This window comes from Canis lupus, chromosome 30 (assembly GCF_003254725.2).
Source record: "Canis lupus dingo isolate Sandy chromosome 30, ASM325472v2, whole genome shotgun sequence".
Lineage (NCBI taxonomy): Eukaryota > Metazoa > Chordata > Mammalia > Carnivora > Canidae > Canis > Canis lupus.
In genome coordinates this window covers 23,553,916-23,580,804 of record NC_064272.1, presented here as the reverse complement: position 1 = coordinate 23,580,804, position 26,889 = coordinate 23,553,916, and the positions used below count along the sequence as shown (strand labels likewise).

Genomic DNA, 26,889 nt, shown 5'->3' with positions numbered 1-26,889 from the left:
CTGCTCTTCCTCATTTATGAAGTGGGACGGTAATGCCAACCTTTTGTCTTCTTGACTTCAACCTACCAGGAATCCCTCAGGGCTCAGGTCTCTTCTCAAAACAATTACCTCTCCCCACCCCCTACCCCAGTTTTTTCGGTCATGCCTATTATTTTAAAAATCCATACTTTGATGTAGTCTAGCTTGAAAGACTCTTCCTAGCTTTGGATCTATATTTGCAACTGCTAATCCAACTTCCACACTTGAACCTTGCAGGCATCTCAAACTCAGATGTCAACAATGGAATCTTATTCTCTTCCGCAACCCACTGTTGACTATTCTGGGTACCTTATATGAGTGGCATTCTATAACATTTTCTCTTTGTGACTGGCTTATTTCACTTACCGTAATGTCCTCAAGAGTCACCCATGTTGTAGCATGTGTCAGCATTTCCTTCTTTTTTTAAGACTGAATAATATTCCGTGTAAATGCCACATTTTGTTTATTCATTCATCTGTCAGTGGACCCTTGGATTACTTCTGTCTCTTGGCTATTGTGAATAATGCTGCTGTGAACATGGGTGTACAAATAACTCCTCGAGATCCTGCTTTCAATTCTTTTGGGTATAGATCTACAAATGGAATTGCTGAATCATATGATAGTTCTATTTTTAATTTTTTGAGGAAATGTCATACTGTTTTCCATAGCAACTACCACAAATAGTGCACAAAGGTTCCATTTTCTCCATATCCTCACCAACACTTATTATTTTCTGGGTTTTTGTTTTGTTTCGTTTTGATAGTAGCCATCCTGATAGGTGTGAAGTGGTATCTCACTGTGACTTACTGAAAAGACTATTATTTCTCTACCACATTGCCTTTGAGCCCTGGTAAAAAATTAGTTGTCCGTATATCTGTAGGTTTATCTCTGAATCCTATTCTGTTTCAGTGATTGATCTGTCTCTCTTTATATAAATACCAAATTGTTTTGATTGCTGTAGCTTTGTAATAGTTTTTTTTTTTTTTTAAGATTTTATTTATTCATGAGAGGGAGAAGGAGAGAGAGAGGCAGAGACACAGGCAGAGGGAGAAACAGGCTCCATGCAGGAAGCCCGATGTGGGACTCGATCCCAGGTCTCCAGGATCACACCCTGGACTGAAGGTGGCACTAAACCGCTGAACCACCAGGGCTGCCTGCTTTGTAATAATTTTTGAAACCAGATAGTGTGAGCCATTCAACTTTGTTCTGTTTCGGATTTGTTTTGATCATTCTCATTCCTTTAGAACCAGCTTGTTAATTTATTTAAAATTCCTATCTAGGATGTTTTTGGGATAGTTTTGAATCTGTAGGTCAATTTGAGGACAGTTGACTTCTTAACAATATCGAAGTTTCTGATCCATGAACTAGAATATTTTTTAATTTGTTTAGGTCTTCTTTAGTTTATCTCAGCAATATTTTATAGCTTTCAGTGTATGGGCCTTTTACATAATTTTTCCAGATTTATCTCTATTTCATTTTTGGATGCTGTTGTAAACGGTACTGATTTTTAATTGCAATTTCTACTGTGGTCAGAAAAGATACTTTGCATGATTTCAGTCTTCTTTAATTTGTTCAGACTTGGTTTGTGGCCTAACATGTGACCTCTTCTGGAGAATGTTCCATGTATGCTTGAAAAGAATATATATTCTGTTACTGTTGGGTTGAAAGTTCTGGATATTTCTTTTGTCCATTTGGTCTATGTTGTCCCTTAAGTCCACTGTTTCTTTGTTGGAACTCTGTGGTTGATTTCTCTGTTATTGAAAGCGGAGCACAGAAGTCTCCTACTATTATTGTTTTTTAGTTCCACTTCAGTTCTATCGGTGTTTGTTTTATATATTTTTTTTATATATTTAGGTGATCTGATTTATGTGCGGATGTACTTACAATTTTATCTTACTGGTAGATTGACCTTTTATCATTATATAATATCCTTCTTTGTCTCTTGTGGCACTTTTTCACTTAAAATCTTCATGTCTGATAACTGCAATCCCTGATTGTGGCTAATCTATAGAGACAAAATTGATTTTTGTATATTGATCTTGTATCCTGCAACCATTTGTAGATTCCATTGGATTTTTCACATAGATGAATTTGCCGTTCTCCATTAACTTATCTTGGATAGGAGGTTGGTCTAAATGATCTCACATGCCATTACTTGAACCTAAAGATCCAAGCAATGCTTTTCTGTGTGGAGAGAAGCTTAGTCCTGTGGTGCAATCTGTGTTTGATCCAACAGCTCAGTCCATCTTGCGCCCACACATGTAGGCCATGGCGATCTTCACGCTTCCCACCTTAGGAGTCTTGGCACCTTGGTTCCTGGAGAGCTTAGTGCCAATTTGCAGAGGTATATGTTTCACTGTGCAATATGTTTTCCAGACTTTGTATAAATGTCAGATGTTATCAATCTTAGCACTTCTCTCTGTGGCCAACCCAGCACGTCACCATCTAGAGCTGGTGAAGTTTTTGTTTCCCATGCGCTGAGTCTGTAATACCACATCACTCTCGTCTGAAGGTGACTGAGCTTTAGTAAACATCTATTGTGGGCACTCTGCCTCTTTTTTTCTCTGTTCTCTGGTTCCTTCCATATTCACCTCTTAACTCTCCCCCACGGTCTCTCTCTGACTTACTAAAGCCTTTTCATACCTTTTCACTCTTGTGTGCTAGAAGGTTGAGAGCCAACCCTTAAGAAGAGTGTAGAACCTCTTGGCTTTCATTTCTGAATAGACTTCACTTCTGGCTCTGTTTATGTTCCCACCCTTATTTTCCCTTTGCCTCATCTTGCCTGTTTGTTTCCTCTTCACACATTTAGCCGTATGTCTTCCCTGCTGCCCAAAAGAGTCCTGTTCTGACAGCCCCTATTTCCTGGCCTTATAATCCCTCTCCAGAGTCTGGGCTGTCCCTCACATATGGCCCCTTTAGAATATACCACCCTGAGTTATTAGACATAGGAGTATCGATGAAGAATGGGAAGGAAATGAATCAGACTAAGGTGTATGGTAAATGCAAGTTAAAAACAAAAACAAACAAAGGTGCCTGGGTGGCTGAGTCAGTTAAGTGTGTGACTCTTGATTTCAGCTCAGGTCACGATCTCAGGGTTGTGAGGTTGAGCCCCTTGTAGGGCTCTGCACTGGGTGTGGAGTCTGCTTAAGATTCTCCCTCTTCTCTCCGCCTGCCCCTATAGCTTTTGTCCTCTTTGCATTTTGAATTAATTGCTCGCCTCTTCCTCCTTTACTCTCTCTCTTTCTCTAAAACAAAAACAAAACAAAACAAAAAAACACAACAAATTAAAAGCCAACTAAGAATACGTATTTATCACAAATGTGGTAGAGAAGGAGTTAATAGCCTCATTCTTTAAAGAGTTTCTACTTCGATAAGAAGAACACTGAAACATTAATACAGGAAAGTAGGTAGATACTGTGAACAGTTCACAGATAAGAAAATAAAAGCGCCTCACAAATATATGGGAACACATTCAGCTTTACCAGTAATCACAGAAATGCAAATCACGATAATAAAATGCTATTTGCCCCCTGCTGCATCATGCAAGGTTAAGACTCAGGCATCACCCAAGGCTGGTGAGGGTGTGGGGAGAAAAGCATGGCTTCCAATGTTCAAGAAAGCAATTTGGCAATGGGCTTAAAAAGCTTTAAAATATTCATATTCTTTACTCAGTAATTCCTTTTCTGGGAATCTTCTAGAGAAATAATCAGAAATGCAGACAAAGATGTATGGGCACAGATGCTAATCGCTATGTTATTTATTATTGCCAAAGCAACCTAAACGCCCAATACTGTAGAAACAGTATGAATTGTATGAATTATATAGCACACCCACACAATGTTATACCAAGCAACTAGTTAAAGATTATATTGGCTAGGGTGTTTTCATGATAGGGGACATGTTTTTTCATGTAAACTTAAAAAAAAAAACAAACCTCAAATTGTATACTCAAGATGATCTCAACTATATAACCTTTGCTTCTTGCAAAGGCTTTTTTTCTTTTTTCTTTTTTTTAATTTTTATTTATTTATGATAGTCAGAGAGAGAGAGAGAGGCAGAGACATAGGCAGAGGGAGAAGCAGGCTCCATGCACCGAGAGCCCGACGTGGGATTCGATCCCAGGTCTCCAGGATCGCGCCCTGGGCCAAAGGCAGGCGCCAAACCACTGCGCCACCCAGGGATCCCGCAAAGGCTTTTTTTCTTAAAAGGCCCTAAGATAATGAAAAAAACATTGATAGATTCCAGTAGAATAGATAGAGACTAAGACTGGCCACTTCCACACTCAGCACTGTGCCCTATTTATTCAAGATTTTTAAAGAATAAAATTACTGTACATGTCTATAAATAAGGTGTATAATCCTTTGAGAGCCCTGTCCTTCATCTTACACTTCTGATTCCTCACCTCCAGTTCTTGGATTGTATAGATGCTCAGTAAATAGAATGATGAACACATGAGTTTATGGGAAAAGCCTCTGCCTTCAGTGATTGTTGAATGGGAATGAAAGGGGTCATTTTTGCTCATTTCACTCAAATATTTTGCTCTTAGATTTACTTTTAGAATAAATTTCTCCACTCCCCTATTCCGACACGCCTTTACCTGCCAGGCAGCAGGCTTTGAAAGAAAGCTGTTCTTTAGGGAAGAGGGTTCAGTGACTCCACTTATACTTCCAAAGAATCGTCAGGTCCACCACATCCCCCCGAAGCCTCTGCTTAGGCATGTCAGGAGTTTCTTTTTAAATTTTATTTGAAAACAGCACTCCAAGCCAGCCCATAAAAAGAAGTAGGAGGAGAGGAGGCGAAGAAACAAAATCCAACCAAACTTTCAATGTGAAAGCCTAAGCCCAGTTTTCCTTATTGGAATGCTGAGGCAAACATAATCAAATATGGTGCCATTTCAGAGAGCTCATTAGTGCCTCTGAGAAGCCCCAAGGAAAATTTGAGAGAATCAGAGGTTTGGGGGAAATGCATGATTCATAGCAAAAGTATCTACCATTTTCTGGCCAAAGAACGATTCTTAAATGTCATGACATAATCTTCAAGTCATACCTTAGTCTGACATTTTTCAGGACCCAGCAGATACTAACAGACACTCTTTGGGGGCCTTTAAAACATGTTTATGCTTGATCTGGGACTGCTTCCAGTGTGTCTTTCTCTCTTCTTTTATAAAATCTGAAGACAGGGTTGGAATAAATAGGAGGAATCAACTGGACCCATCCACTATATAGCATAATGTCAGGTATGACTTCTCCATGAGTTCTCTCCTAACCCGCAGCCAAACTACTTACACCTTGTGCGGAGCTCCCGTGCACCCTGCACGAGCACTGGTTACAGCTTTTATCAGAGTGCATTATAATAATTTGTTTCTGTGTCTTTCTCCTGGATTGTGGGTTCCTGAGAGCCAACATCATGTCTTACTCAGGCTTACATTCCACCCTTTCTCCTAGCAGAGGTCCTGGCAAATAGTAGGCATTCCACTGATGTTTGTTCAATGCATAAAGAAGGGCACACTTTCTACAGGCACTAACGTGGGGGATACACAGACAGCTGGGGTGCCTTAGGTAAGATAAAGATCTTTATCACTACTTATATTCTTCTGCAATTAATTATGAAAGAGATGGAACTAATAGTGAAATGTATTGTTTTCATTTTCTGTATTTATTGTCTCTGACCAGATGTATAGAGGCCGGGTGCTTCCAGCTTGTTTTTGCATGTTGCCTGATTGTCCCATTTCATGTGGTTTACTCTGGTTAATGATGGAAAGCTGTACTCCTCTGCTCTTTGCCCCACAGGGGACAAGAATTTCTTGCTTAAACCTCAGACTTGCCTGACCTGCTGCTTGTATTACAGGAAAGTATAGTCGGCTGGGAAGGCTGAGATCATTTCCTGAGCCTTTTTTCTTTCTTAGTATCTCTTATTTATTGGACAACTCAAGGGGACCACTTGACAGTGGAGTTGGTACATTCAAGAACAAAACATATTTTGATTTCAAAGTCCTAAGCTATATCTTGCAAAAAACTGAGCAACGGTCCCAATTTGCTGTTGGTATTTCCAGTTAGTGTCAGTATGGTGAACAGGTGAAGGGTAGAGTTTTCAGCTTCGTGGAACTGATGCCCAGAAAACTTCCCCAATTTTCTTTCCAACTTTGCTCACATGTACTCAGGTGGTGTGAAAGGCAAATAAGCACAGAAACTATCAGGGATGATCTTCAAGATACTTGACAACATTTTTGCCAGAGTCTTCCTGGCATAGGGGGTACCCTGGAGCCAGGGCAAGGAAGGGGAGTCATGGGGAGGACAGGGACTTGAGTTGGCAGGTACATACCAACTGTTACAAAACTAGTTCAAACTGGGTGTTATTCTATATGTTGGCAAATTGAACACCAATAAAAAACAAATTTATATATATAAAAAAAAAACTAGTCCAAGATTTATATAACTCAGATGAGGGTTGGGTGTGTCCAGCAGGATATCTGCCCTGAAGTAAGAAAGAACTGGGGCCTTTAACACCTCCACCATCTCCTCTCTGACAGGGGTTGCCAACCTGTCCGCATAGTAGAATGCTCAGAGCATCTTTTAAAAATGCCAAAGCCAAGGCTACAATCTCTGGGGTGGGACCCAGTGTCTTTGAAAGTCCCCAGGTGACTCCAGTGTGCACACAAGTTGAGAACCCTGCTCTACGGCGTTAAATTATCTTGTGTTTGGGGCATCAGCTTCCTTCTTAGTAAAGGGTGGACAGCAGCGTTGGGAAAATCAAATAAATAACATGCAATGCCTGACATGTAGTAGGTGCTCATTATCTATTTTCCTTCTTTTGTCCCTCTGGAATTATTTTCTTTTGTCGCTTGTTCTGAAATGTCACCATTTGGATAAACATTGCCCCTCTTTGAAATGGAAAGATCCCCAGGTGGGTTTAGGGCTATTAGTCATTTATATCTTAGGGCAGGTTATTTAAGATGATGCCTCTTCCAAACCAGCTGATGGGAGGTAAACGGAAGAGGGTGGGATTTCAACTATAGGAGTTGGATGAGCCAGAGAAGTCATGATGAGTCCCCTGTGTTTATGATGTCACTGAAGAGTGGCAGCTGCTTCAGCTTCCTGTTGAGAACATAACCTCAAACTCGTAGCTGCCTTGTTTTTGTCTAGAACCCCACTGAAAGAAAATATTTATGAAGGGTGCCCTGAAGGATGTGCTGTTCACCCTTTCCCCTGAGCTAGGCATCCTCAAATCGGTATTCAGGTCTCACAGACCCTGACAGGTCTGTGACTGGGGTTCAGGGGGTCTGGGAACTGGAATCCTAGGCAGCGTTTTGTGTGTTAGTGCAAGATGTCTGTTTTCTCTCAGGGAGACATTCCATAGTGTTTTCTTCCAGTTCTCGAAGGGAATCTCAACACCTCAACCACCCCTCAATTTAAGAATTATTTGTTTAACATTGTCCTGAATGCAGCTGCCCCTCTGGGCGGGCCCTTGCGAAATGGGCCTCTGTAGAGTTATTTGCTGAATTGCTCCTTGGTGTGATGTGGAAACTTATATTGAGGAGCCACTAAAGAAATAACCCTTGGAACTCTTGTTGATTTGTGGATTACATTACACTGTGTGCATTCCTGAAGGAGCTATGAGAGAACATTCTTGCAACATACCCGGTAGTTGTTTTAATCTTATGGACACTTCCTTCTCATTTTTGAGTTCCAGAAACCTTTAGAGCATGAGGAAAGTTAGAAATAATTTTTCCCTGGTGAAATGAGTAATGTTGAAGAGGTGTGGGAGGCAGAAACACGTACAGAGAGAGGCACCTCTGCCCTCGGTGAACTTGGGCGTAAGAAGCCTGTGAACTTCACATCTTTGGAGGCGTGTCTTCGTTCTAGCACTAGAACTGCTTGTCACCGAAGCCACAACACTAGGCATGCAGTAGGTGCTAAATAAATGTTTTGTTGAACGAGTGCTGTGTTCCCAGAGTTCCTGAAGCCCTGTTTCCTGTCAGAGCAAGAAGAACCCTTGGCCTACCTTGTGTTTCTTTGTTCTTGAGGCAGGCCACTTGGGGTCTGCCCAGAGATACCTGAAGAGAAAGCTCTTCTACTTTTCACATCATGACTCTTCTCTCCTCTCTCTTTCCCTGGGGTTCAGGCCTGGATGGGGGTGGGGGGGTGGGGGCTGAGTGGCAGCCTTCCTGCCTTTAGCAGAAGCCTATTCTTCCATCCAAACCCTTATTTTCTCTTCCTGGAAGCCTTGTTTCTTCTCTAGCAAACCCAGCTAAGCCAGAGGCCTCAGTCTCCTCCTGGGGGGTCAGATTCAGCTTTCAGCCCTGCCTTGGCCTGCCAGCTGCCAGACTTGGGGCACATTGTTTACCTTCTCCAAACATAATAATAGGGTCCTTATGAGAACCCCATTAGGTAGAGTGACCCAGGCAAAAACCAAACAAAATCCACCACAGAGGGGAGGCCAACTATCATTTGGACTAGGTCTTTGTTGAAGGTTTCTGGACATTGAGGAAGGAGGCTACATGGCCCTAGGCACAGTAAAACTGTCTTAAATTTCTCTAGAGTCATTTCTCTGTCTTTACCCAAGTTCCATCCTCACAGCAGCTTTTCCCTGTCTCCTGTGTCATGCAGCATCTGGGAATCATCTTCTCTCAGAGCTCCATGCTCCTTTTTTTTTTTTTTTCTGTAGAAAGAGTTCTCTTTCCACCACCAGCCTCTGCATTGTGCCATTTCTTTGACAAGCAAAAGGCTCTTCCTCAAGATCCATTCTCTACAGAGAAATTACATACGCTCTTGTTTTAATGTATTTTGTTCCTGTCGTAGAATAAAGCATCAAAAATCCTAAAGCAGATATATCCCTTCAACATAGTGTTTTGTTTTTGCTTATTTGTGGTTCTCAACCTTGGTTAAGAATTATCTGGAGCATTTTAAAAAACAATCCCAGTGCCCCAGGCCGATTGAATCAGACTTCCCCAGACTGCAGGATTTTTTTTATGGATAGCCAAGGTTGAAAACCACGGCTATAGGCCCTTGCTCCTTAAAATGTGGTCCATAGCAGCTTGGGCAGCAGATGAGAGCTAGTTAGAAACCCAGAGTCTCAGACTCCTTCCTCGAATCTGCGTTTTGACCAGATTCTCAGGTAATCAGTATGCACGTTTGAGAAGCATTGCTTTAGGCCTTATGCTCTAGGTGAAGTGAGAGTGCGCGGCTGTGGATGAGGATACTTCCTTGGAGCTCTTACCACCAGGGCCAAGGGATGGCTGTAGGACAAACCCCCTGAGATTCTCAGGCAGAAGGTCTGAGGAGGAGCCACACATCTGTATGTTCACCAGGCTCCTAGGGAATCCGCTTACCAGCCAGCCGTGTGGGTCCCCTGCCCAAGAGAGATGCTTCTCAACTTTGGCTGCACATTAAAATCTTTTGGAGGACTTAAAAAAAAAAATCCCTCTGCTCAAGCCCAAACCAGTGGAGTCAGAATCTGTGGAGCTGAGAGCCTGGTATCAGTAGCTTAAAAATCTAGTCAGGTAACTTCAATGGGCAAGCAATCCTGAGAACCTCTGCTTGGGCTTTCTGACCCTCATCAAACCTGTCTGAGAATAAAAATATTATCTGTACAGGGCACTCCCAGAAGGATTGACTTCGTGTAAAAGTGAAAACCTGAAAGCAAAGGAATGAATCAGTACCTGCTGTTGGCGGGAGAGGACTCCGTTTGGGCAGAGTGGTCAGCCTTCTCTTAGCATCTCTGCCAAAACTTCCTGTCATCTTGCAAATGTCCTATCACTTCTAGTCCTGTATTAAACTTCAAATGGTCTCTCCGTTTAGAAATCTCTGTGTTGGGTGAAATGGCTTTCAGTAGAATCTGTTCTCCTGTCTGGCCTCGCCTGAATGTGTTTGGCAGCAAAACCTCAGGCGAAGGGAAAGGAAGGATGCTGGGAGGCAGCAATCCATTGTCTCAAGGCGGCCCTACTTTTCTTGCTTGCTTTTGTATTGGGCTCGAATCCCAGGGCTGCCCATTCTTCCTTTCTCTCTGTCTGTCTGTCTGTCTCTCTTTTTCTCTCTCTCCCCTCATCCTTCCTCTTCCATTTATTTCCCTGAGGAATGAGCTGATGAGTCTGCCTTTCAGGGCCGAATTCTCAGAGAAGGATAAGCTGGGCTCCCGTCAGGGCCAGGGATTCTTGCAGAGTCCCCGTCTTCATTTACTGCCACATGACCGCCAGAGGTGGTAGGGAGTCTTGAAATCTTAACTGGAAGGAGCTCAATGCTAGGAATGTGTGCTGACTACATTCTCTCAGAACATTTCCAGGAATGAAGACGCAGGACAAGGAAGCCAGAAGAGTGAGTCAACCAGAATATAATCTTCCATGTTTTTTTTTAATTTTTATTTTTAGACAATATTATTCGTGGTGAATTCACTTTATTTTTATTTATTTACTTTTTTTAAAAAAGATTTTATCTATTTATTCATGAGACTCAGAGAGAGAGAGAGGCAGAGACACAGGCAGAGGGAGAAGCAGGCTCCATGCAGCCCTTTGTCGAGCCCGACAAAGGACTCGATCCCGGGGCCCTAGGATCAGGCCCTGGGCTGAAGGTGGCACTAAACTGCTGAGCCACCCGGGCTGCCCTAATCTTCCAAGTTAGTTGACCTTTCAGAATTAATATTTTTTTACAGTTTTACTAAGATATAATTGATATCTGATTAATCGTACGTATTTTCAATGTACACTTGATAAGATTTGACATGTGTGCACCTGTAAAACAATAACTACAATTAGGGTATTGAAAATATTTTGTTTTTCTTTTTCCTGAATAAATTAAAACAAATTTCTAACATGCTACTAAAGAAAGTGTGTATGTATGTGTATATATATGAGTTCAGCTGCTTTGGATTATGGTAAATGTATCTAAAAAATATCAGGTGGAAAAGATCTTTTGAACTTCAAAAAAGATTATTAATTATAAATTATATATTTTACATTCTTTTCAAATCATTTCCACATTAACTCAAAGGTGTCTTTCATTATAATTATATCATTTTATAGCTTACAAAAGTTTTGGCATATATTACTGTATTTCTTCTGGTGTGATCTTATTCTCACTGAAGCCTTTAGTGTTAATTATCATCATTTCTATTTTGAAACTAAAGGAAATAAAAGGACTTCTTGGTTAGGGCCACATGATTAATACCGCCAACGATTTTCGGTAACTGATTCCTAGCTCCATGTTCTCTGTAGCATACCATGTAATCATTTATGGGTAAGAAAGAAAGGTGTAAAAAACTCAAACAATTTTGAAGAAATCTTCAAACAGCCTTGACATTTATTTTTTAAATGAAGATTTATTTCACCCCAGTACACCGTCATTTTTGCACCAAATGTGACTAAATGAACTTCGGCATTAATGAATTCTCTTAGAACCTTGTGTTACTTTTGATGCATTGCCAATGAGTCTAGAAGGTGAAAGACCCCAATAAAATCCAGACAGTTTCAATTTGCTTTATTTTTCTTAGGGGAGATTTAAGACTTTTGTACCAAACTCCTTCCTTCCTTCCTTTTTTTCTTATTGTTGAAAATAGAAGTTGTGAATAATATGGTATGACCAATCACCACCGGGTGTCTTCTTACATGCCACTGCAGTATATTCTAGTTAACCTAGAAAGCCCATTCCCTTTAGGGTAAATGAGAGGATGTCTATCTTTTGAAACGGAGGCAAACTAAGAACAGCAAAGAAAGTTCAACCCTGAGAGTAATAGGATCATAAGATTTCAAAATTGCAAGATAAGTTAATAGATCCTAATTTATAATTCTAATGAATATCCTAATAAATTAATAATCCTAATAAATTAATCCTAATCCTAATAAATTAGAAAATATAGCAAGCTGGAAAGGGCCTTTGTGATCATCTAGTCCATCCTGCTGATCTTCCAGAGCATGTCGCTGAGGTCCTGACAGAGGAGATGATCTCTCCGAAGGTGCCCAGCTGGTTAGGTAGCTGCAGAGCCAGCCTGAACACAAAAAACTTCTAACTCCTGGACATCTTCCCACTGGACCAGTGGGTCTCTGTCTTCCTTCAAGAATGGAGAACCCTTTTGAAAGGGTTTTGAAAGTCAAAACCATTTCACAGACACTCATATCACTCTTGTTTGGTAATGACTGGTTGAGAAAAGATATAAAGAGATAAAGGAACTATGAATTCATTAATAATTTTAAGTTCTTTTATATGCTTCTATCTCCTCCTACAACCAGAAAATTTAAAAAGCTGAGAGTCTCCAGGTGGAGGTGGGAATCTACTCATGCCTCTGCTTGATGATGCATTTTTACCACTGCAGCTAGACTCTACTGGTCTGGAAGTTTCACGACCCAGTAGAGAAATACTTCCAACGAGGACCATGATGTAAGCCCCGTGGAACCAGATCTGCCACCAGGTGGTTAGATAAATGTTAGGGGGTACAGGACATTGGCCAAACAGATTGGTGTTGATTATCCAGGAAGTTGCTACTATAAAGTAGGACATAGGGAACTATAAAAGGTAGCAGAAAACTATGGCTCTCGTGTAGGCAGGTGCACCAAGTACACAGTCATTTCCTCACCTCTTCCTTGCTTGTGTTGTTTGGAGGAAGGTAATCTGCCATGACCAAAGAATCACATTTGGTCTAAGTCCGTTATGACATTTCTCTCTCTTTTTTTTGCTAGATATTTGGTTTCACAGCCTCCAACATAGCTAGGAGTGGTCATGTGATGGGGTTCTGGCCAAGAAGACAGAAGGAGCAGCCTGCTGGACGCTCCTAGAAAAGCTTTGGCTTTGCTGATTAAAAGTCAAGACGCAGCCGGTGTCTATTCCTCTCTAGTCCTCCTGCCTTGCACACGGCCAGGACGCCCACGGTGGCATCTTGTGATCAGGAGGGAGAGGGTGAGAGTGGAATGGACTTAGGTCCCCTGGATTCCTGACATCATTGCTAGACCAACATCAGAAATTGCTTTCTACATCTTGTTATATGAGAAAAACAAATCCCTGTTTATTTAAGCCACTATTCGTTGGATTTTCTATTATTTGCAGCCAAAGACTTCCTGATAGCAAAAGTTAGATTCAACTCCATTGAGCAAAAATCAAAGGTAATATGGAAGGAGGGAGGAGAAGAGCCACTAATGTTAGTTACAGCCTTGGAACTAACTCTAGAATTAAGGGCATGGTATCTCTCATTTTTTTCAGGTTTATTTTCCCCTCCTTGTTAAAATATCTGAAAATTGGATAATTATACCATATCCCCCTCCATTTTCTTTTTAAATGGTAGATGTTATTAATTTAGTTATTGCTAGCCTAAGAATGCTCTGTTTTTCCTTCATATTTACTAGGTGTGTTGGTGATTGTTACATTCACCATTTGCCCTTTGTTTGCAGAAGGATAAGGAATAACCCCTAGAAAAGGTTGCAGAGGGAACATGAAAGGAATGAGTATCAGCAGCAGATTGTGGCCTTCATGCTGAGAAACCACTTTGTAAGGGGCCGCCCCACATGGCCGCTGCACACTCTGCCTATTGGACGTGAGTCTTTGGTTGTCTCCTCGCTGGGAGAGAGAAGTTCTGTGCAGCAGTGTTTGTGATTAGGATCCATTAGCTTGGTGCTGAGAAGGTAGAAAGGCAGGTGTAGATGTGCTGTCCGGGGTCTGCTGTGCTCCAAATTCTTGCGTAGCTGAAACTCTTGGCCCACAGTAGCCTCTTCTGAGACAAAGCCCTTGCTGGCCTTTGCATGGGGACAAATGGTGATTGGGCCATGGGGAGATCACCTGACTCCAGGTCAATCTATCCTCACACTGACCTTAACATGGCCTAGGATGAAAAAAAATGACCTGAATCAATATGTTTTCTTTCTGGGAAATCTGAAGTGAAGGTACAGGAAAAAAAAAAAAAAGTGCCATTTGGGAGTAGAAGAGATTGGGAGGAAGCGACTGAATCACATTAATGTCTGGGTACTGGTAGATCCAGAACAATTCTTGTTCCTGTCTTCAGGAGGCTGTGATGGTTCCTGTTCCTGGATGTGCATGTGTGATGGTTAGTTTTATGTCAACCTGGCTAGGCTATTATTTGATCAAATACTAATAAAAGTTTTGTTATGAAGACATTTTGTAGATGTGATCAACATCTACAATCTGTTGACTTTTAAATTAAGAGGATTCTTCTCAATAATGTGAGTGGTCCTCATCCAATCAGTTGAAGACATTAAAAACAAAAGCTGAAGTTTCCTGGAGAAGAAATTCTGCTCCAAGACTTCAGCATCAATTCATACCTCTACTGTCTCTATTTCTCTGGAGAATCTTGACTGATATACCGGGAGAATCGGCCTCCTTCGTCACTCAATGACATCGCTACCAAAGAGCCCTTCCCCCGACTTTCTTCCTTAAAATCAAAAGAACCAAGGACAATAAATTTCACAGTGTCTGGTATGTTTGTGAAATAGTGATTCACAGTAATGGTCATTCAGTTTATGTAAATGCCTGATGGACACGTGGATTCTCAGATTCTCAAAATACTTTCAGTCTCTGGAAATTGGGACTAGGCTGATCTGCTCTTGCTTACCTATAGGATTTCATTAGCTGCCTGGGCCCTGCACACCAGAAGAGTAGGAGGTGGATACAATGTCCAGAGAAGCAGTCCTGTTCTTCCAGGATTATTTAGTGAAACTTGCTTGACCTTGTATTGTTGACCTGTTAAGAGGATGAGCAGCCCAACCCATGGTAGAGCAGTTAGGGGACTCTACAATATGTGGGGTTCCCAAAGATACTCCCATTCTGAATTTTCCCTTTTACTCCTGCCACTTATGGGAGATGCTTTCTCCGTTGGAGACATGTCTACTGCCCTTCTTCTCTAAACCTTAAACTCCACCCTTCACCATACTCTGCTCTGGTGTGTAATTACCTGTTCTGCTCAGATCAAGCCTTAAGTGCATAGGGCTTACTCACTGATTTTTATGTAACCATCAAATACAGAAAAAAATGATAACTGGTGGCAGGCTGGCAGGCTGAGGGCGGAGAGACAGGACAGGGCATGGGATGTTGCCCTGGCTGAGAATAAAGCACCAGGCTCCAGAATCCTTCTGGTAGAGGAACAGAAGTAGATGTTGGGGTGGGGGGAGGGGTGGGGGAATGGAGGGAGGAAGCAAGAGCTATCAGGAAAGGAGGGCCCAGGAAGACAAATTTCTTCTCTTTCATTTCCTCTTTGGGCTTCCAGGAGGCCAGAGCATAGTTTTATGCTCTATTACAATATCCAGATTGATTAGGGTAGCCTTTTTCCCCCTCATAGCTCCTATGAATATTTTTAAAAGAATATTTTATTAGTTGTTTTAAGAAACAAATGCATTGAGAGACTTGCCATTTCATAGGGGAAATAAGACAACCTAGAATAGTGGAAAGCATCCAGATTTTAGAGTTGGACTCATTTGTATTTGAAATGACTGCTGCTGGCTGTGTGACATTGGACAAATTATTTAACCTCTCTGAACTTCTGTTTCTTCAGCTATAAAATTGTGAGAATAATAACAGCTAGAAGGAAATGTATTAGGAATTGTGGAGAATATATGCAGAGTGCTTCAAATGGTATCTGGAAGATCTGCCACCTACCCAGCGCTCTAATAATAGCCAACCTATGGTAAGTCTTTCTCGTACTCCAGGTAACGCACTAAATACATTACCTTATTCGTATAGAACCAGGTCCTCCTAGCTTCCATTCCCACTGCCACCATCTCTGTCAACCCCTTGCCCAGTGGCCTTTCTTTTTTTTTTTTTTAATTTTTATTTATTTATGATAGTCACAGAGAGAGAGAGAGAGGCAGAGACATAGGCAGAGGGAGAAGCAGGCTCCATGCACGGGGAGCCCGACGTGGGATTCGATCCCGGGTCTCCAGGATCGTGCCCTGGGCCAAAGGCAGGCGCTAAACTGCTGTGCCACCCAGGGATCCCCCCAGTGGCCTTTTTTTTTTTAATTTTTATTTATTAATGATAGTCACAGAGAGAGAAAGAGAGGCAGAGACATAGGCAGAGGGAGAAGCAGGCCCCATGCCCCGGGAGCCCGACGTGGGATTCGATCCCAGGTCTCCAGGATCGCGCCCTGGGCCAAAGGCAGGCGCCAAACCACTGTGCCACCCAGAGATCCCCCCAGTGGCCTTTCTAAAGAACCTCTGTGAGGGAAGCAGAATGAAGCCCTAGCCCCTCTCCTTAGGAACTAAGGCCTCACCTGGGATTTACAAAGGCAACCACAGGAGGCCAGGCGTGTCTAGGCAACAGAACCAGGCTTAGATGGTGATCCAGAGACAGGCACGGGGCTGGTGGGGAAGCCAGGTCATGTCTTGGGGGGTTCCACATGAATAGGTGAGGTTGTTTTATGAATCAATGCCCATGGCTGGTTGGGGTCCTCAGAAAACTCAGCATATCACCTTCACATTTCTAAGTACATGTGAAGGGACTTCTCCCTGACTTCTGGGCTTGGGAGCACTATGAGTGGACAAAGCAGAGCCGTGAAACCCTATAAAGCACAGGGTAGGGAGCACTGAGGAGAAGGACATCTGGCTCAACCCTGCAGGGCAATGTTTGGTTACCTTTGGGGGTTAGGAGAGCTCAGGCCAGAAGCACTGAATGAAGGACTAAGTTGGTTCAAACCCAGGGCCAGAACTAGCCAGGGAGGGAGAGTTGTTACCATGTTGGTCCAGAGAAGTCAGGTGCTTGGTTGCCAAGGAACATCTGTGTTGGAATTTTATACACAGGCCCAACAAAGCCAAATTCCTTAAAAGCAGCTTCTTTCTGACCAGATGGCTTCAGCATCCTTGACAGAAGGGGTGTGTGTGTGTGGAGGTGGGTGGCATTCTCAGTCTGGGCCTCCCCGTCTTTTTTTAGGATTTTGTCCCTTAGTGACTCTTCCCCAGTTAAATTGTAGCTTGTGCTTTTCTTAAGCACTTAACTAGCAAGGAGAAAGCATGGGCTTTCAGCAAGGGTCTTCTGTGTTGGAGATGAGTTAGGATCACTTAAGTGGCAGCATCCTGCGATGACTCTCCCTTCCAAATATCCATGCATATGGAGTGATGGATATATGAAATCCATAAGTAATTCCCAGGCCTAGTTTAAGCCAGAACTTTCCTTCTCTGAGCACTGACTTGTTGCCACACAGTGCTGATCCAAAATATATCGGGCTTATTCAGTGACTGAGAATTTTCAATGTTAGCACTAAAACAGACTCTCATTTGACAGGAAGAAACCGAGGCTCAGATTTGGGGGAGTGAATTGCTCAAGGACATCCAGATGGTGACTGGTGAGATGACATCTCTCTTGCCCAACGTCCATTTCTCTGGGAAGTTAAAACCTGATAAAGTGTTCTAACATGTGAACTAAGAGAGAGGAAGCTTTTCGGGGTGAGAGCCCTGGAACACCCACAGAGGAGAGGTTCTGATCAAGAGGGTCCACCAGTACTGCAGGGGAGACTTGATAAAAGACTCCACTCCAACCAACTAAATTAGAATGTCTACTTGGAAGGTGCCACGTATGTTTTGAAGACACTCCCTGGGTGCTTCTGATGGGCTGTGCCAGTTAAGAACCACGATGCTAGAGGAATAATTTCCCCTGAACAATCCAATATGGGCCACATTTCTCAGGCAGCTAGTTTTGCACTGATTGCTCATCTTCTAACAGAGATAACATAGCAGCGAGCTTAAGAGCATGTGCTCTGGAGCTTGAATGCTTCCCACTGTCACTACGTTATTTGGGCAAATTTCATAACCATTTCTCTCCTCAGTTGCTTATCAGTAAAGTGGAACTAGTAATAATATCTACCTCAGAGAGTGATGGTGAAAATGGAGGTAACACTTCTAATACACATATGCTTGACAAACAAATGTGAGTTAGAAATGTCATTCTGGGAGCCTCTGGAACAGGCAGATTGGCATGTTTTCCTCTAAGAAAAGTCCATTGGTTATCCTCTTTGGAAATTCTTTTTAGTTAGAAAGGGAAGGAGTGTTCATGCAAATTGTTTCAGGTTTACAGGTGCAGAGCGATCTGGAAATTAGCTTTGGCTAAAAATAAAACAGCTTGATCATTTCTGTTTCCAGCAATAGAGTAGATTGGATAGCCAGAACAATTTTCCCATCCAAAACAACTGAAATACTGGATAAAGTATTTCTTTAAATCTTTACAAATGTTATCTCTGAGCTGATATAGAAATAAGATAATCCTCTCAGTTCCCAAACAAACTGAAACCAAGGATTCTGGGAGGTAAATGAATCTTGAAAATGTGAGCAGGGAGCAAGTAGATCTGAAAAAGAACCAACGAAATAACACTTTTGACTAGGAAAAATACAATAATGGAGATTAGCACTTCGAATGATGGAGTAACCAGAAAATTAGATACAGTTAGAGAGAAATAATGAAGACAGATGCAATGACATTACCATGGATATAAACTGGAGAAGTTAAGAAATATGAAAATAAGGCAAGTTTAGAGAGAGAATCAAATGAGAAGTTTCCTTTAGATATGGGGAGAGGATTTCCTTCTAACAGATAATGGCTAAGAATTTTCGAGAACTCTTGGAAGACACTAATCTTTAACAAAGCCAAAGGAGGATGAATAAAAGGAAGCACAGTCCTAGACATATTAACTACAGAATAAAGAAAAAGAGGTGATGAAGTGATGTTGAAAGCAGTCAGGGAGGAAAGATGGGTCTTTTACAAAAGCATGGCAATTAGTATTACTGCTGACTTCTCTCCACTTTAATGGAAGCCAGAGGGCATGATGTGCTGACAGAAAATAACTGTTAACAAAAATTCTATATCCAGCCAAATGATTCTTTCAAAACTGAGGGCAAAGTAAAGATGTTTAAAATAAAAGAAATAGGGATGCCTGGGTGCTCAGTGGGTTGGGTGTCTGCCTTCAACTGAGGTCATGATCCCAAGGTCCTGGGATCTAACCCTGTGTCCGGATCCCTTTCCCTCTTCTGCTCTCCCTGATTGTTCTCTCTCTCTCTCTCTCTCTCTCTCTCCCTCTGCCAAATAAATTTAAAAAAATCTTAAATAAAACGAATAAAGCAGATTATTTACCCAGAAGATCTCCACTAAATAAAATTCTACACATTATACTTCAGATGGGAGAAAATGGTCCAAGAGGGACAATGTGAGATACGAGAAGGGATAGTGCACAAATATATTCTAAGTATGTGGATAAATATGAATAAACCTTAATTCTATAAAATGATAATATCACATTTCCAGGGTAAAAACATATTAGAAGTAAACTATCAACTGGCATAAACATTGGATTGAAGGTGGGAATAATTGGAATTTAAAATACATTTAAAAACCATGAATTTTTCAGGAGGAGGTAAAGATGTTAATTTTAGAATTATTAAAAAATGCATATTAAAATTTTTAAGGTGACCCCAAGAAGAAAAGATGCAGAGGCTATAACTTCCAAACAAATAGAAGCCAATAGGGAAAAAAAACTATGGAATACAAATGTATAAATAAAAAAAACCCCTCACTTAGCTCACGAGAAGTGGAGTGTGGGAAAACAGAAAAAGTGAGACAAATGTAAAACACATAGTAGGATGGTAGAAATAAATGCAAATATATTACTAATTATGATGAATGGAATAGAACTAAACTCTCCAGTTAAAAGACAAAAATTGAATCAACAATAACCAAATTATGGGAACTAAGAGTCCATTGACTGATGAATAGATAAAGAAGAGGTGGTATATTATATATATGTATATATATATATATAATGGAATATTACTCAACCATCAAAAATAATGCAATCTCTCCATTTGCAACAACATAGATAGAGCTAGAGAGTATAATGCTAAGTGAAATAAGTCAGAGAAAGACAAATACCACAGGATTTCACTCATATGTGGAATTTAAGAAAAAAAACCCCAGATGAACAAAAGTGAAAGTAAAAAGAAAGAGAGAGAGAGAGAGAGAGAGAGGGAAAGGCAAACCAAGAAACAGACCCTAGTGAACTATAGAGAATAAACTGAGGGCTGCTGGAGGAGTCTAGGCAGGGGGATGGGCTAGGTGGGTGACAGGCCCTTGTGATGAGCACCAGGTGTTATATGTAAGTGATGAATCACTAAATTCTACTCCTGAAACTAGTATTACACTATATAATAACTAACTGGATTTTAAATAAAAACTTGGGGAAAACTGATAGCCTGGATAAAAAAATATATAATCTATCATATGCTACTTACATGAGACACATTTCAAACATAAGGATGTAGAAATATTGGAAGTTAAAGGAGGGAGAAAGATACAATAGGTAAATACTAATCAAAAGAAAGCTGGAAAAATATATTAGTATCAGAAAAAAACAGACTTTAAGGCAAACAACATGAGTAATAAGAGGTCACTACATAGTAGTAAAATGCTTGATTTCCCAAACACATAAAACAATTTCAAACTGGTAAGACTATCTGTTATCTATTTATCTCTCTATCTATCATCTATCTATCATTATCGATCTATTTATGCTCAAAATACATAAGGCAAACAAATGACAGCATGAAAAATGAAGCTAGACCAATCCACTGTGCTAGTGGGAGATTTTAAACATCTTTATCATACAAACATCTTTATCATCTTTAATTCATAGATTCAACAGATAAATATCAATAAAGACATAGAAGACTCAACACATTAATATGCTTGATAAAAGGGGCATATAGAGAACATTGTACTCTGCAGTTGGAAATTATTGCTTCCTTTTAAGCGTAAATGGAATTTCTATGAATAAATTTCAAATGTAATTAAGTTAGAAATCAATAATAAAAATTATAATGAGAAAAAACCCTTACATTTGGAAATGGAAAACATGCTTTTATAACTCATAGATCAAAGGAATGATCATAATGGAAATTTAAAAATACATAGAAATGAATATGATGAAAATATTGTTTTGAAACTTCTGGAACGCAATTAAAGCAAACTAGGAATAGAGGAGATATTTCTGAAATAGGACCTCTTAAAAACCTAGAACAAACATCATTATTAATAGTCAAAAGTTTAAAATCAAGGGATAAGATAGAAACGCCCACTTCCTATATTCCTATTCAGCAATGTATCTGAGGTTGCAGCTAGGACAGTAAAAAAAGAAAAAGAAATGAAAAGTATAAGCATTGAAGAGGAAAAACAAAACTGTTTTCAGATGTAAAAATCCCAAAATAATCTATATCTTCATTATTAGAGTTAAGAGTTTAGCAAGATGGCTGCAACATAAAATTGACATAAAAATCAATTGCAAAAAAAAAATCAGTTGCATTTCTATATACCAGAGGCAATTATTTAGAAAAATATAATTTTACAAGATACTATTTATATTAGCAACAAAAAGTAGAAAGTTGGGGATGCCTGGGTGGCTCAGCGGTTCAGCGCCTGCCTTCAGCCCAGAGTGTGATCCTGGAGACCCGGGATCGAGTCCCGCATCAGGCTCCCTGCATGGAGCCTGCTTCTCCCTCTGCCTGTGTCTCTGCCTCTCTGTGTCTCTCATGAATGAATAAATAAAATCTTTAAAAACAAAACAAAACAAAAAAAACCCAAAAAGTAGAAAGTGGTTGGAAGGACATTTATGAAAGAGATGTAAGCCTTTGGAGATAAAACTCTAAAACTTTACTGAAAAATTTTAAATTAGTCCTAAAACCGTGGCATATACCATGTTTACATTTTGAATAGGAAGCCAATATTATAAAGATATAAATCCCTCCCTTTGTGATCTAAAGATCACAAGATCTTTAAAGATTTCACATTTAGTGAAATTCCAGTAGGAGTTTGTGGTTTTGTTTGTTTGTTTGGTAGAACATAACAAGTGGATCCTTAAACGTGTATAGAAGATCAAAAGGCCAAGAATAGTCAAAACTATGTGGAAGAAGCAGCCGAAGCAGGTGCGACTCTCGACTACAGATCAACACTTCTGACAAATCATTGCAAATTCAGCAATGTTCAACCTAAACTTTTTTTTTTCATCAGAAGATAACTTGAAGACAGTAAACAGAGGATACAAATAGAGAGATTTACAATATATAACCAAAAAGGACTTTCAGAATCTTTAACAACTCTTATGAAACCATAAGACCAAAGCAGGGGCGCCTGGGTGGATCAGATGGTTAAGCGTGCAGCTCTTGATTTCAGCTTAGGTCATGATCTCAGGGTTGTGGGATGGAGCCCTGAGTCAGGCTCCTTGGTCAGTGGGGAGATTTTCTCTTTCCCTGTCCCTCTGCCCCTCCTTGCCAATCTTGCTTTGTTTCTCTAAAATAAACAAACACATCCTTTAAAAAAAAAAAAAAAGAACAAAGCAAATGACTTAGTAAAATAGTCAGCAAGACACAAACAGGCATTTTATAGAAGGAAAGTACATATATGACTCATAATCGTATGAAAAGATGCCCAGTATCATTTTCAACTAGGGAATTATGCAAGAAAACTACAATACAAACCATCTTATAACCCTAAATTAGCAAAAACAAGGTTGATGAGTTATAATGTTGTTGGGTGGGGAGGGGGGGTAAGGAAATCATAGGAGCTGCTAGTGGGGGGAGCATAGATTGGTACAACCACTTTGAAAAACAGTATGGCATTACGGAGTATGACCCGGTAAGGCTGACCATGCACACGTTCCATGGCCCAGGAGTTCCACTCCTGCGAAGAAACAGGACACACATGCAGGAGGATCCATGGTTGCAGTGTTCTTAGTGGCTCCAGACTGAAAACAACCCGAATGCCATCAACAGTAGAATGGCTAGATCATGGTGTATGTGATTCAGGGTATAAAGAAATGCCACACAGCGGTGGTAATGAATGAACCAACCCCACACAGCTGCCCTCAGTAGCATGAAGGAGACTTAAAACATAAAACCAAGCACAAGGGCACCTGGGTGGCTCAGCAGTTAAGCATCTGCCTTTGGCTCAGGTCACGATCCTGGGGTCCTGGGATCGAGTACCACATTGGGTTCCCCACAAGGAGCCTGCTTCTCCCTCTGCGTGTGTCTCTGCCTCTCTCTCTGTGTCTCTCATAAATAAATAAAATCTTAAGAATAAATAAATAAATAAATAAATAAATAAATAAATAAAACCAAGCACAAGGAGCAGATCACGGTTGAACTCATAGCAGTATGACTGTAATTGATATAAATGTCAAAAACAAAATCTATTTTTAGAGGTCACATTCATGGGAGATAAGAATAGGCAAGAGAGTCCCTCAGCACAAAAATCAGGCTAGTAAGGTTAGCTCCAGGGGGAAAGAGGGTGGGAGGAAAGGAGGAAAAAGTGACCTGGAAGAGGTGTTTGGGGCAGGGGGGGGGGGGGGGGGGTGGTGCGTATCGTATTTTAAGGCTTGGTAAGCTTGTTTCTCTTCCTGGAGGGCGAATATGCTGGTGGTGGTGTTACTACTAGTTTCCAAACCCTACAGAAGCTTTTTCTACCCTTCCCTGTATAGGTAGAGTTCATGATGGAAAAAACAAAACAAAAGCTGTCAGACAAATAAAAGTGAGGCTGTGAGCTGAACAAAAATTGTGGGGTGATATAACAGAGGGCCCCAGGCTGGAGAACCGGGCACTGTGTCTCCCATAAGGTAGTGCTGCCTCCCTGGGTCTGTATTCCAGGCAAGTTCTCTCTGACATCCCGCAGCTCCAGCCTGATCCTCCTCACCCCAGCCAGGAGAAGAAAGGAGCCTTTTCTCTCAACTCTCTTTCTCTTTGTGTTAATGAGATTGCCAGTCTGGGTCAACTACTTTGTCCAAGGTCACGCAGCCACTGAAGGTTCTCAGCCCACCGTTCATTTCACCTATTATTATGCAGGGTTTTATTTTATCCTTCCCGGGAGGGCCTCAGAGAAGAGAATATTAAGAGGCTACAGTAATTAGCCTCACATTGTAACACCCTTGACTCCAGGCTAGCTCCTTCAGCAGAGGAGGGGAAAGTTTAATTCTGTCCTTCTCAGATGGGTCTAAGATTCTGGCTAGAAAGTGGGAGAGGATTTCCTAAAGATGCTCAAGAGTGTCTGAGGTTGATTTGGGTCACTATTGTTCTCTGAGGTCTTTGAATGGTAATTGTGGACCCTATGGAGGGTAAAGCATCAGGTCTCCTCTGTGCGGGGGTAGGTTGTGTGGGCAACTTGGAGTAGACTGGACAGGTTCCCAGCATTGTGCAATTGCTCGCTCTATCCTGAAAATTTTACCTGTTTCTTGATGTAGCCTCTGTCCGATTGGCACATCAGGCTGCAGGTGAGCAGGTGAGGGCTGCAGTGGGCAGCCATGCATTGGGAGACTCCTCCCGCTGCTCCAAGACTCTGTCCTCCTGTCTTTGCTGCTATTTTAAGGAAATGATCTTGTAACCCTTTCTTTAAAAAAACATAGTCCCTTTCTGTTCAAACATGTATAAGGTAGTGAGAGGTATAAAATGTAACTCCACCCGGATTCATAGTTACAGCAGTTTCTGGGTTTGGTTTGGACATTCTCTGACCTCAAAGGGCATCCTGTGGAATGTCAACTATGACAAATGAATCTAAATGCATCACAGTGTGCAATGGTAGGTTTGGTTAGGCTACCGTCCCTCCTTATTCCATCGAACACTAAACTGGACGTAGTTGTGAAGGTATCCTGTAGATGGGATAAAAATCCAGAATCACTTTACTTTATTTTTTAACTAATTAATTAATTAATTAATTTATTTATTTTTAGGGGTTGAGGGAGGGGCAGAAGAAGAGGGAGACAGAGAATCTTTAGCAGGCTCCACGCCCAGTTGGAGAGGGGCTCCATCTTACAACCTTTGAGATCGTGACCTAAACTGAAATCACCAGTTAGACGCTTAACACACTGACCCATCAGGTGCTCCATAATCAGTTTACTTTAAATGAGGGAGATAATCCTAGATCATCTGGATGAGCCTGATTCAATCAGCAGAAGGATCTTATAGCAGAGCTAAGGTTTCCTGAAGCAGAAGAAATTCTGCATGTAGATAGCAAGTAGCTCAGGCCTTGCCTGAGTTTCCAGCTTGCCCTTTCTGATGGTCTGCCCTCTGCACTTCAGGTGTGCCTAGAGTTATGGGTTGAATTGTGCCCCCAAAAGATGTTGGAGTCTTCACCCCAGTACCTATTAACATGGCCTTTCTTGGAAATAAGATCTTTGCAGATGATCAAGTTAAGATGAGGTCACTAGAGTGGACCCTGATCTAATATGACTGCGTCTTTATAAAGGAGGAGATTTAGACACAGACACACATAGAGGGATGTGTACACTCAGGGATTATATAGTCACCTACAAGCAAAGGAACACCGTATGTGTGTCCACCTTCCTATCCTACTGTGACTCTATTTCTTTGGCAGAACCCTGACTGATGCAAAATGATGATATCATAGCATTGCGATGGATGGGGACCAAAGGAGCTGACTTAAACAACTCTGGAAAAAGTTGTCAGGCTAAAGGCAAAGGAAGTGCACAAAACCACTGTATTCTACTTGGTAAAGTTGCTTCTCACAGGGGTATAGGCTAACAATTCTCAAACTGCTTCATCTGTAGACCAGGGTTGAACAAATAAGTAATGGATGGTACATGCTGGGAGCCTGGTTTCTCACTGTCAGAGAGGGAAGTTACAGATAAGAAAGAAAGAAAAGCTAAAACAAACTCTATGGTACTGGATTCGAGTTGAAAGCCATGAATATGAACTCATGTTTGGATAGAGAGATAGGAAGGTTGGTAGATAGACACAGAAATGATTGTTGAGATGTATGTCTACATGAGTTAGTACACATACATGCATGTCCTTGCTCTGGTCACTGAGAGGACCTAGAAGCAATGACACGCTGGTAGCCGTGAGCACACCTAGCACCCAGATCTTGGTTTCTAATATCATTTTTCAATGAAAGAAACCAAGAGAAATGTCTTGGTCTTAGAGAAATGACTAATTCTAGGATTAGGGCAAGAAATATACAAGATGAGTTTGAAGTATCTTGTAGTGCCAGAGAATAAGAGCTAGCTAAAGCAAACCAAATAATAAACCCAACCACGTGGATGGAGGGTATGTCAAAGAGATACAGGAAACAACCTGGAAGAGTGGCCAACACTGGTACAATTTAAACGATAAAATAATTAGCAGAGTATTGCAGTATAACCCCAACTGTGAAATAGATACATATGAGTTCATATTGATGTAAATAAATGATTGAATTAATAAATAAATAAGTGAAGGAGAAGAGACAAAAATTTTCCTTACAGAAGAATTCCAAATAGTATATGTAGATGTAGCTACACCTCACTCTAGAATGTGGAGCTTACTCTCCTCCCCCTCCCCAGGGTGAGTCAGGCTTATTGATTTGCTTCCAACTAACAGAGTATAGAATGGGAAAAATGGTAACTTTATACAGTAGAGAAACCTGGCAAACATCCCCTTAATCAAGTGATGAAGGACAGCATCAATGGTAATGTCAGCTTGATATGCTGTGCCCCCTGACATAACAGGATGAGAAGGACATCCGGTTTCTGTGGCCTTCTCTCCAAAAACTCCTAATTCCAAGCCAATCACGAGACACACACCAACCAAACCCAAATTGAGGAATGTTCTACAAAATGCCTGCCTGGTAATTCTCATAGATGTTAAAGACATAAAAACACAAGGAAAGACTGAGAAACTGTCAAAGACCAGAGGGGATAGGGGAGACAGGACAGCTAGATGCAGTGGGATACTCCAGATTTGATCCTGGAACAGAAAGAGGACATTCATGACAACACTGGTGAACTCCAAATAAGCCTGGGGTTTAGTTAATAGTAATGTACCAATGTTAGTGTCTTAGTTGTGCAAATGGGCCATGATGAGAGCAGACGTTAGCAACGGCAAGTCTGTGTGACAGGTGTAGGGGAGTTCTCTGCAACTTTTCTGTA

At 41.1% G+C, this 26,889-nt stretch overlaps 1 long non-coding RNA gene across 1 annotated transcript; it reads right to left on the bottom strand.

Moving 5' to 3' along the window:
• Positions 1-11,319: 11,319 nt before the first annotated feature.
• LOC112675858 (uncharacterized) lies at positions 11,320-16,712 on the bottom strand. The gene is made up of 3 exons (XR_003146120.3): positions 16,577-16,712; positions 14,563-14,690; positions 11,320-13,815 (listed from the first exon to the last, which is right to left on the bottom strand). It is a non-coding gene; the product is annotated as an uncharacterized LOC112675858 (long non-coding RNA).
• Positions 16,713-26,889: the final 10,177 nt, after the last annotated feature.